This window comes from Dipodomys ordii, unplaced genomic scaffold (genome assembly GCF_000151885.1).
Source record: "Dipodomys ordii isolate 6190 unplaced genomic scaffold, Dord_2.0 Scaffold9, whole genome shotgun sequence".
NCBI classification, from domain to species: Eukaryota; Metazoa; Chordata; class Mammalia; order Rodentia; family Heteromyidae; genus Dipodomys; species Dipodomys ordii.
This window is the reverse complement of record NW_012267225.1, coordinates 25,558,393-25,568,272: the sequence shown is the minus strand read 5'-3', so window position 1 is coordinate 25,568,272 and position 9,880 is coordinate 25,558,393. Positions and strand designations below refer to the sequence as shown.

The 9,880-nt window shown below is 38.3% G+C and overlaps 1 long non-coding RNA gene across 1 annotated transcript in view; it reads right to left on the bottom strand.

Annotated features, from left to right (window-relative positions):
* Window positions 1-382: 382 nt before the first annotated feature.
* LOC105980469 overlaps window positions 383-9,880 on the bottom strand; it is a 33,496-nt gene continuing 23,998 nt past the window's right edge. The window contains exon 3 of the long non-coding RNA XR_001174747.1: window positions 383-492. This is a non-coding gene — a long non-coding RNA (uncharacterized LOC105980469). The remainder of the gene's footprint in view (window positions 493-9,880) is intronic.

The window sequence follows — 9,880 nt, the reverse complement described above, 5'->3', positions numbered from 1 at the left end:
TCAGGTGTAGGTGAATCTCAGCATAAAATCCATCCAAGAGGACAATTCTTCTTTCTGTAGATTTGTGAAATTAGAAAACAAGTTTTATGTTCAAAGAAGCTAGTAGGACAGGCAAAGGATAACAGTTACGGACATCATTGTCCAATAAAAGGAAACATAAAAGGAAAAAGGATGTCTGTTTTCCTAACCAATTTCTGAATGCAATCAGGCAAACCTGACTGCATTTCAGGGCCTGGATGTTTCTCTAAGGTTCTTGGCCCACAGTTTCCCTTAGAGTAACCCCCCTTTTTTTGAATGGCAACATTTGTTTGAAGTAAAGTACTCACACCAGGCTGTTTCCTGCCTGTAGAATCTGGGGAGTCCCAATAGCTTACTCTCATTCTATCCTCTCAGTCATTTTCAGTCCAAGCTGGCAGGGTTTCTGCTGGTATAACATTCGCTGAAACTTCGTGAGCCATTATCCAGCTTACCACCAGCTTACTGACTGGATAACTGAGAGAGGAAAGTGAACATGAGATCTGAAAAATGGGCTGGACCATGTTATGAAACATTCCTAGAACAGAGTACAGACATTTGAAGTGCTTAAGTGTGCTTGTTTTCTCTCCTCCACAGAGATTAGATCTAACTTATAAACATGTATGAAAACATATGCATATGTACATAAACTATGATTTAGAATATGTCACGTGCAGGGGAGGTTTGCAATGGTGGAACTCGATCAAACAACCAACTCATAGTTTAACAAAATAAACATTTGTTGTCAGGAAGAGTGAGGTGAAGAGGAAGGGGAAATTAGTGAAGAGAAGAAGGGTGGATGAATACAGTCATTATAGTCAATATACATATGTGAACATAGAACCAGGTAAATTAAGGAGATAGGTGGATTAGAAGATACAGGAGAAAATGATGGAAGGGGTAACATTGATGGAGATACATTATAGTTATAAACTGTTACGTTCATTGAAACTCCTTTGTACAACTACTTAAAGATAATTTAATAATTAAAATATAATGTTCTTAAATAATAATAAAGCCATATTTATCTTCAAACCTCTAGTTAGGCATAAGTACATGAGCTTACTTGAATGTCCTTTAATCTGCGGTTTATCTCCTCACAGGAAGATGTCAAACCATATACTAAAAAGGAAAAACATGCAGCCCAGAACATACTGATGATTGTTAAAGAGAATTTTTTAAAAAAGGAAGAAGCTATTTAAGCCATAATAAGTCCAAAGGAGAATTTCATGAAGGAAATCAAAATCCTATCAGGAAGACAATGAAGCCAAGGAACCTGATCCCAGCAGTTCGAAATGACTTCTTCTCAAAGTAATGGCACCAATCATTTATTTCCAAAGTGTGATTCCCATTTTTGGCCCCTCATTGAACCTGGTAGAGATCAGGCCATGTGTAGATAGCAGAGTATTAACCAGGTCTGCACTGGCATCTAAATAGGTAGCCACATCTTAGTGGCTTAGGGCTCCAAGACCAGTTGATAGGCTTTGTCCAATAAGAATTTGTCATACTTTGGTTAATCACTTCATTAGATGAAATATAATTTTAAATAAGCACTGACCCATCTGTCCTACCTTCCATCTGATTTTTTATTTGTATTTATTATCTTTCAGTAGTTAGTTTCAATTTAACATGTCAGTTTGTGAATATAATCTTGGTCAATGTCACCCTTTCTATCATTCTTTCTCATCTTTCCATATGATTTCTGTAAATTGTAGACATGGATTAATTTATTTTTTTCAATGAACTCCTTTTATTATTTCCTTACCTCCAGTACAAATGGATTCATTTAAAATAACAAAAACTAGATTCTTTAGCAATTACAAAAATGTGAGCTAGAGTTCCAATGAGACACTATGTTAAACCCACTACACTGGAATTGTGTGTGTGTGTGTGTGTGTGTGTGTGTGTGTGTGTGTGTGTGTACTGGGGCTTGAACTCAGGACTTTGCACTCTCAGCTTAGCTTTTTTTCCTCAAGGCTAGTACTCAACCATTTGAGCCGCACCTTCACTTTTGGCTTTTTGGTGATTAATTGGAGATAAGAGACTCATAGACTTTTCTGCCTGGGTTGGCTTCTACCTCCTCACATCTCAGCCTCCTGAGTAGCTAGGATACAGGGTGAGCCACTAGTGCCCAGCCAGGAAAATACTTTAAAATTCTGATTATCAAGTACTGCCTGGGATATGTTACGATGGTAGTTTGGAGGTGGGAATTTGAGAGTGTTGGAATGTGATTCAATTATTTTGGAAAATGAGCTGGTAGCCATTTAAAAATCATGCCATGTCTGGGGATGTATGTCTGCGCAAGAGCACTTGCAAAGTCCTGAGTTTTATCTCTAGCTCGACACACAATTTTTTTAAATGATGGCATAACTTCAGCAATTTTACTCTTAGGTATATTCTCTAAACAAAAAGATCTTACACATGAGCCCTTCTAAACATGTTTATGACTATATTATAGGGGATAGAAATGTCAGTGGTCCAGGTATCTATAGGCAGAAATTCAGTTAGTGTGCTTTCACGAGATGCTCTACAGCAGTGGATATAAAGAAATCATAGCTATGTTTGAACATGGATTAACCTTAATAGCTTAATAGTGAAATAAGCAAGTCATAGAATAAAACGCATAGTTTGATACCATGTAATAAAGTTCAAGTCAAAGAACCATAACACATGATAGAATATTAACATATATAAGAAATTGTTTATAGAAACAAAGCCAAGTGCAGTGGCTCACACTAATAATCCCAGCTACTCAGGAGGTAGAGATAAAAAGGATCACATTTTTTGGCCATAGACAAAAATTTATCCAGACCCTAATCTCAATCAATAAATTGGATATGATGATATGTACCTATAATCTTAGCTATATGGAAAGTGTAAATAGGAGAAGCACAGTTCAAGTTGGCCTGGGCATGAACACAGGACCTAATTCCAAAAATAGCTAAAGCAAAAAGGGCTGGGAGCCAAGTGTGTCTGCCTAGAAATTGTGAGGCCTTGAGTTCAATTCTAAGTACTGTTACCAGATAATTTTTTAAGAAGGTTATGAATATATGCCAAATATAGGAATATCCATTAGCAGGGATCGGATATAAGATATAATGGCTGAGGGCCACAGAAATGTAAAGGTTTTACACATTTCTATTTTTTCAGTCAAGTGGTTTGTGCATGGGGTTCATTTAATAATTTATATGGGTATGTACTATATACTTTAAAGGGTAACCACAACTCTACCACTGGTCTTATAAAAGTAGGTTGTGAGGCAGCCTTTCCCCTCCACCATGGGGAAGGCCCCATGTTATACTGGGCATTCCTCCAGGACAGAAAATACCCCTGTCTTTTTATATGACTCAAGTCAGAAATGAGGATGTCTTCACTCCCCATTCAGTGCTGTTCACCTCACTTCCTCCCACCGGGCATGTCAGAGGCCCACCAGCCTTAGGTTAGGTTCCCCTGTCTCTGCTCCCATCCATAGCAGCCTCCCAGCCTCAGCAGCACCTGCCAAAGTCTCTGGGTTGGAACATGAAGAGGGGGGATACAGAAAACAAAGTGTCCTTACCTGATCAGTAATATCATAAACTGGCTCTAAGCCATATGGAAATGACATATTCTAGACCCGATAGCCACATGGTTCCTCTGAGAAAAACCAATGGTGACACTCATGAGGTAGGTTGTGCATTTTACCAATTCAGCCAGTATCTCCAATTTGGCCCTGGTTCACTAGTTGTTCACTGAAAAAGATTTCTCTGGTGAAATTCTATTGCTCTTTGAGGACCTCATGGGGCTACCTGATCAGTCCACAGCTGTTTCACAGCAGTCACCAAGGCAATTCAGGTCCACTCCACTCTCTGTCCAACCCTTAAGCAGGTTTCCAGCTTAGCTGTATTTCACTCGATTCCTATGTCTGGCAGGTGAGTGAGGCTGGAAATTCTAAAATATCCTTCCCTTGAGCCTCAAGCTAACACCCTCTCCTCCTCCTTCTTGGTGAGGGTTGGGATGAAGTAATCATAGAATAATAATAATAAAAACAAGTTCAAAGCTTCCCATGAAAATCTGCCTTCTCTGTTATATGCATAATTGGGATGAGAAAACCCTGGGTGAAGGACCCAGGAATGTAATACTGGTGCTTAGTTACTTTCTTTGAAAAGTTACATCATAAGTATCTGTTTCTCAATTCTCTTTGGTATTTATATCCTTATAATTAGTGCCTGAAGCAACCATTCCAACCTAACACCTTGTCAATGAGTTATGGAATATTTTGTTGTTCAGATGGAAGGGAGAAGCTTTGTGATAGACTAAGTACAAAACCTGCCTGCCTCCCTTGGCAACTCATCTTCAGATCTAGCTTTCTTGGTCTCAGCACCTTGGACTCAGCACCTTGCACACAAAGACCGTTCTGTCTTTTCCAGCCCTCCTGATTCTTATACTGTTTGCCCTCAATTGCATCAGACTAATACAGCAACAATTACAAGCACAACATAACTTTTGACCTCATTTATGGAATGGGATAATAGCAGCTACTGCACTACAGTGAGCATTAGACAAATATGGAAGTAAAAGCACTACACAAATATAATTTGTCTCTGCTACCCTGATCTAAGACAGAACTTCCTTGACAGCCGTGGAATCAGGTTCCAGAAAGTAAATGTGGAAGGCAGATCCAAGATTGAAAAATCACAGAGTTGTGAAAAATATAGAATTAAGAGGGCACAAGAATAAGTAAAAATTCTACAGATGTCGGTTGCTAAAAAAGTTAATGAGTCATTTTGGGGTAATATTTTTATATGTCAACCTGAAAACAGCAACTCTTCTCCTGCATCTCTCTGTCTCTAGCCAATTAGGAAATGTTGCTATTTCAGAGGGTAGAGTTACCCAATAAACTATAAGACAGCCCAGTTAAATTAGAATTTTAGACAAACCATAAATATTTTTTAGCATAAGTGTACGTCTTGCAATATTTGGAACTTACTTGTGCAAAATTATGCTTCATTGTTAATCTGAGATTCAAGCTTAACCAGTTACCCGTGTTTTTATTTTCATTTGCTGAATTTGTCAACCCTGCTCTAAAGAGAAAATTTCTTTTTACATGTTTTATAATTACATGGTTGAATCTCTACATTTTCAAAACAATTTTCATGGCTTGTGAGATCATGCATTTTATTCTTACATTTTTCTTCATTTCTTTTTCATAACTCTCAGCAAAAGTACAACATCCTGGAAATCACAGATCTATGTAGTAGCTTTTTTGCCTTATATCTAGTATATTAGACAATACACTGAGAGGTGGCTATTTGTTTAATAAATATTTAGAAGTCATTTTGGATGTAGAAATTAATGAGAAGAAAATCTTACCCTCAAGAAGATTTTGGTATAGGAAAGAAAATAAATATTAACCAGTAATCATACTCATAGACCAATTTAAATGGCTTATGAGAGGGAAATGAGATAATTGTTGAACTATTTCTCTAAGATATTAAACCACATATATTTATTTAAAGGCAGACAGTATTGAGAATTAAAACAGTGACCTTATTCAAGTGTCTTAGAATCACAGACAGGAAAACTATGGCTCCACTCCCACTACCTGCACTGTTTCTCACCTTCACAGGTCAGATCAAGTTGTATCCTTCTGTGAATACAAACCTTAGAGACAGTACCCAGGCCCTGAGTTCAAGCCCCAGGACCAGCCTCCTGCCCAGTGACAAGGCTTTGTCAGTTCATAACCTTATATCATTATTAGGATTTCTCTGCTCTTCCTCTCTCCTAGCTTGAAAAACTCTTGTGAGTTCTTATATTACAACTGGAAAAGAATTTTTCATTATCAACTTATATTTAAATGTTACATATATTCTCTTCATCTGTCATTATCTGCCCTCACCCTGGGCTTTCCAACATTGGTACTTGAAAGCATTAAGATTTGAGGCAGGTATTTGTTAAGGAGTAGGGTTTTCCTGTGCATTTTAGGATTTCTAGAAATATTCTTGGCCTCTACTCACCAAATACCAGTAGCAGAACCCTTCCCTGACACACACTTCAGTAATGACAATGAAGATTATCTTTAGACACAGATTCATAGGGTAGAAGGAGGTACCAGGAGAGAGCAGAGCAAAATCACCCTTGGTTCAGAACTCACACCTCAAAGTCTGTTCTCATTTTATTTGACACTGGTTTTCTCCTGAGGAGCATTGTGACTGGGTGACCAGCTGTTTCAGTTTGCCTGACACTAAAAAAAAAAAAATTCTCTAGGAAGTAGAACTTCAGTACTAAAATAAACAAAATCCTAGGACTAATCAATAACCCTGGTGGACAACATTGTTTTAAACCTTTGCAAAGTCACCAATCTCTCTCTCTCTCTCTCTCTCTCTCTTTCTCTCTCTTTCTCTCTCTCTCTCTAAATCTGTCAAATGAGCATTATCTTTGCTGGGTATTGAATTCTTGGCCTTAGTTCTGTCTTCTGAGTAATCTATGCATGTTATTACACAATCTTCTTGTGCCAATAGGAATAAGTGAAAAACTTGAGCCTAGTCTATGTTCCCTTTTTTAGTAATTTGTTCTTCCTAGCTAGAAATGTGTAAAATTACATTTTCCTTCAAAATTGGGAATTTTCCAGAGTAGAGAAAATGTATATATTTCCCTCACTCCCAAGCCCCCCTCCAATCATGCCTGGAATTCCTTTAATTCTCTCAAACTGCAGACTCATTTACGTCTTCAGCTCAAGAAAGGTTCTTGCATTATGTATCTAACTGATGCAACCTGTCCTTCTCTGTCTTCTTTTGGAACTTCTTTAATCCATGCATCAAATCTAAAAGAGCTATATATCATCATTTGCAACTCAATTATGACTGTTTTCTCATTCAGTTTGCCCATTTGTTGTTTCATGTTAAATAGCATCGTGTATTTTTCATGCTAGCAAATCTTTTTTAGCACTGTACCTAAATCTCAAGTTTCCTATTTTTGTTCAAGTTGATGCCTGTTTTCTATAGAAATTCATTTTCATCAGAGATCAGGACTAAGTGTTGTTCTCCCTGATTCTGGTTCGCAATGCGCTCAAATATACCACTGTTCTTCTAGTACAATGAGACACAAGCTCAACTATTAGAAGCCCATTGAACAATGGGAAATGCAATGAAATAATCCCATGAGGCCCTGGTGAAGTCACAGAACATGGTCTCTGCCTTGTGGCATCTGCACACTCATCAAGCCCTAGAAGTACACAAAGGAACCACATATTCAGGACAACTACTATCAGTTGGGAAGCTGGGAGATTCTTTCATGTATTCTTACTCAATCCAGTGTCACTCTCCACCTTCTGCTTAATTTTATCTTCATATATGCCTTCCATCATTTTCTTTCATCTTTTATGAAGATTTGATTTTCTTACCTATCTCATTTTCCTTTCTTTCTAAAGAATTTCTTGTTCACATTTCATATAAGGCAGGCCTTTGGGTGACAAATTCCTTCACATTTCTTTTGGTCTGAAAAGATCTTAATTAATTAGTTAATTAATTAAATTGTCCTGGAGCTTGAACTCAGGACCTGGGTGCTGTCCTTGAGCATTTTTACTCAAGGCTAACACTCTACCTGAACCATAACACCTGAACCATAGCTCCACTTCCAGCTTTTTTTTTTTTTTTTTGGTGCTAAATTGGAGATAAGAGTCTCATGGAATTTTCTCAGGTCTCAACCTCCTGACCAAATAGGATTATAAGCCCAAGTCACCTTAACTTAACTCTCCTTAACTTTCAAAGGTAGTTTTACTAGATACAGAATTCTATGTTGGCATGCTTTTCACCACTTTATTTTATTTCACTCCCACAGGATTCCTGATGCAATTCTTATCCTGTATAAGTAAGATGCGCTCCTGTCTCAACCCTCCAGAATCTTCTCTTTATCTTTGATTCTCTTCAGTGTGTATATAACTACATTTTTATTTTAATTATTGTTTGTTTTCTGTGGCTAGTTGTCCTACTTTGTATTCTCTGAGGTTTCCGGATCTATCATTAAATTTAAGAAATTCTCAGTCATTATTGCCTTTGACATTTCCTCTGTTCCTCTTCTTCTGGTATTTCCATTATGTGATACACTCTGTAATTACAACTATGTTGTCCCACAATGTGTACAATTCTGCTCAATACTTTCCTCATTCTTTTTCCTCCTCTGCCTTGTTCTGGAAGATTTTATTGATGTTTCTACAAGATCACTTTTTCTTCCTCAGCGATGACCAGTTGATTGATGAGTCCATCAAAAGCATTCTTCATTTCTGTTACAGTAGTTTAAAAAAAAATGTCTTGCCTTATGATTCTTTTTTTTTTTTTTTTGTCGGTCGTGGGGCTCGAACTCTGGGCCTGGGCGCTGTCCCTCAGCTCTTCAGCTCAAGGCAAGTGCTCTACCACTTGAGCTATAGCGCCACTTCCCTAATTATGACTCTTGGAGTTTCCATCTCTCTACTAACATCACCCATCTGTTCTTGTGTGTGGCTCACTATCCCAGATAGAGCCTTTAGAGTCCTAGTCATCATTGCTTTAAACTCTCAGTCTATAATTCCAACACCTATGTTTTCTTTAGCTAATTCTAATTGTGTGTGTGTGTGTGTGTGTGTGTGTGTGTGTATGTTTGTGTGTGTGTCAGTCCTGGGGCTTGAAACTCAGAGCCTGATCACTGTCTCTGAGCTTTTTACTCAATGCTGGTGCTTTATCAGTTTAGCCATAGTTCCACTTCCAGCTTCACTTTGTCTTTTTAAACTATGTTTAAACTATCTTTTAGTATGCCTTGTCATTTTTGGTTGGAAAGTGGTTGAAATGCACTGAGTAAATGGAACCTAGTAGTGGTGTTCTCACATGGGGTTTCTGTTCCGAGCTTCTGCTGCAGGAAGCTATATATTTTTTTTTCTATACCAGCCTATTTTTCTCTGCAATTTGGAGAAACTAATAGTTTGTCTTATGACCCTAATTCCTTCATGAACTCTAATAAGAATTGTTAACTTTCAGTTTGGTAAGTTTTTTTCTTGCCATGAGGAGAGTGATGACTTGGGGTTTTATTTTGATTTGATGTTTATTTGCTTTGTTTGCTTAGGGTCTCCCTTATGTAGCCCAGGCTGGGCTTTAACTTATGATCCTTTTGCCTCCACCTCCTGAGCCCTTTGATTACAAGTGTACACTAGCATATCTGTCCCTCCACTTTTCTTCTATGCCACATTAGAAACAGAAATTTTCTGTACTGTTTACCATCATTAACATGGCACTCCCTGAAGCCCAGATACAACACACTCTATTTGCCTGACCAAAATTCTTCCTATTAACTCCAGGCTCTTGTAAAGTCCACAGGAGAGAAATTCAGCAGCAGCCTTCTCCAGCAGAAGCAGCCAGAGGTGGGGCCATCCTCCCGCCCATCCTCACACTCTGCGACTCAGCATGCCTATTGGCTTCAGCCGGCATTGGATCAAGAGACAACTAAGCTTTGGAGGAAGTCTTGGACACAGTCAAATTGTCATCTTCCCAGACATTTTTTTCAGTCCACCTGCACCTAGTTAGTTGCCAAATCCTGCAGCTTCTGTTTCTTCCTCTTTTTTTTGTTGTTTTGCTTCCTGCTGCCACCAGCCCAGCTCACCCCAGGCCCCCATTCTTTTCTCTCTCTCTCTTCCTCACAGGGCATCCTATCAGATTCTCTCTGCTGGTCTCCCCCCAAAATAACTCGGTTTAATCATTACTGTCACTCAAATACAACTTGAATCACCTCACTGCCCTTGCAGAAAACTATGCGTTCTGAACTCAATAAATTTCTAGTCCTGAAGACACTGAAGAACAATCTACATTTTTATCATCTTAATTTCCACCAATCTACTATAAACAGCATACTCCTAGCCAAACTA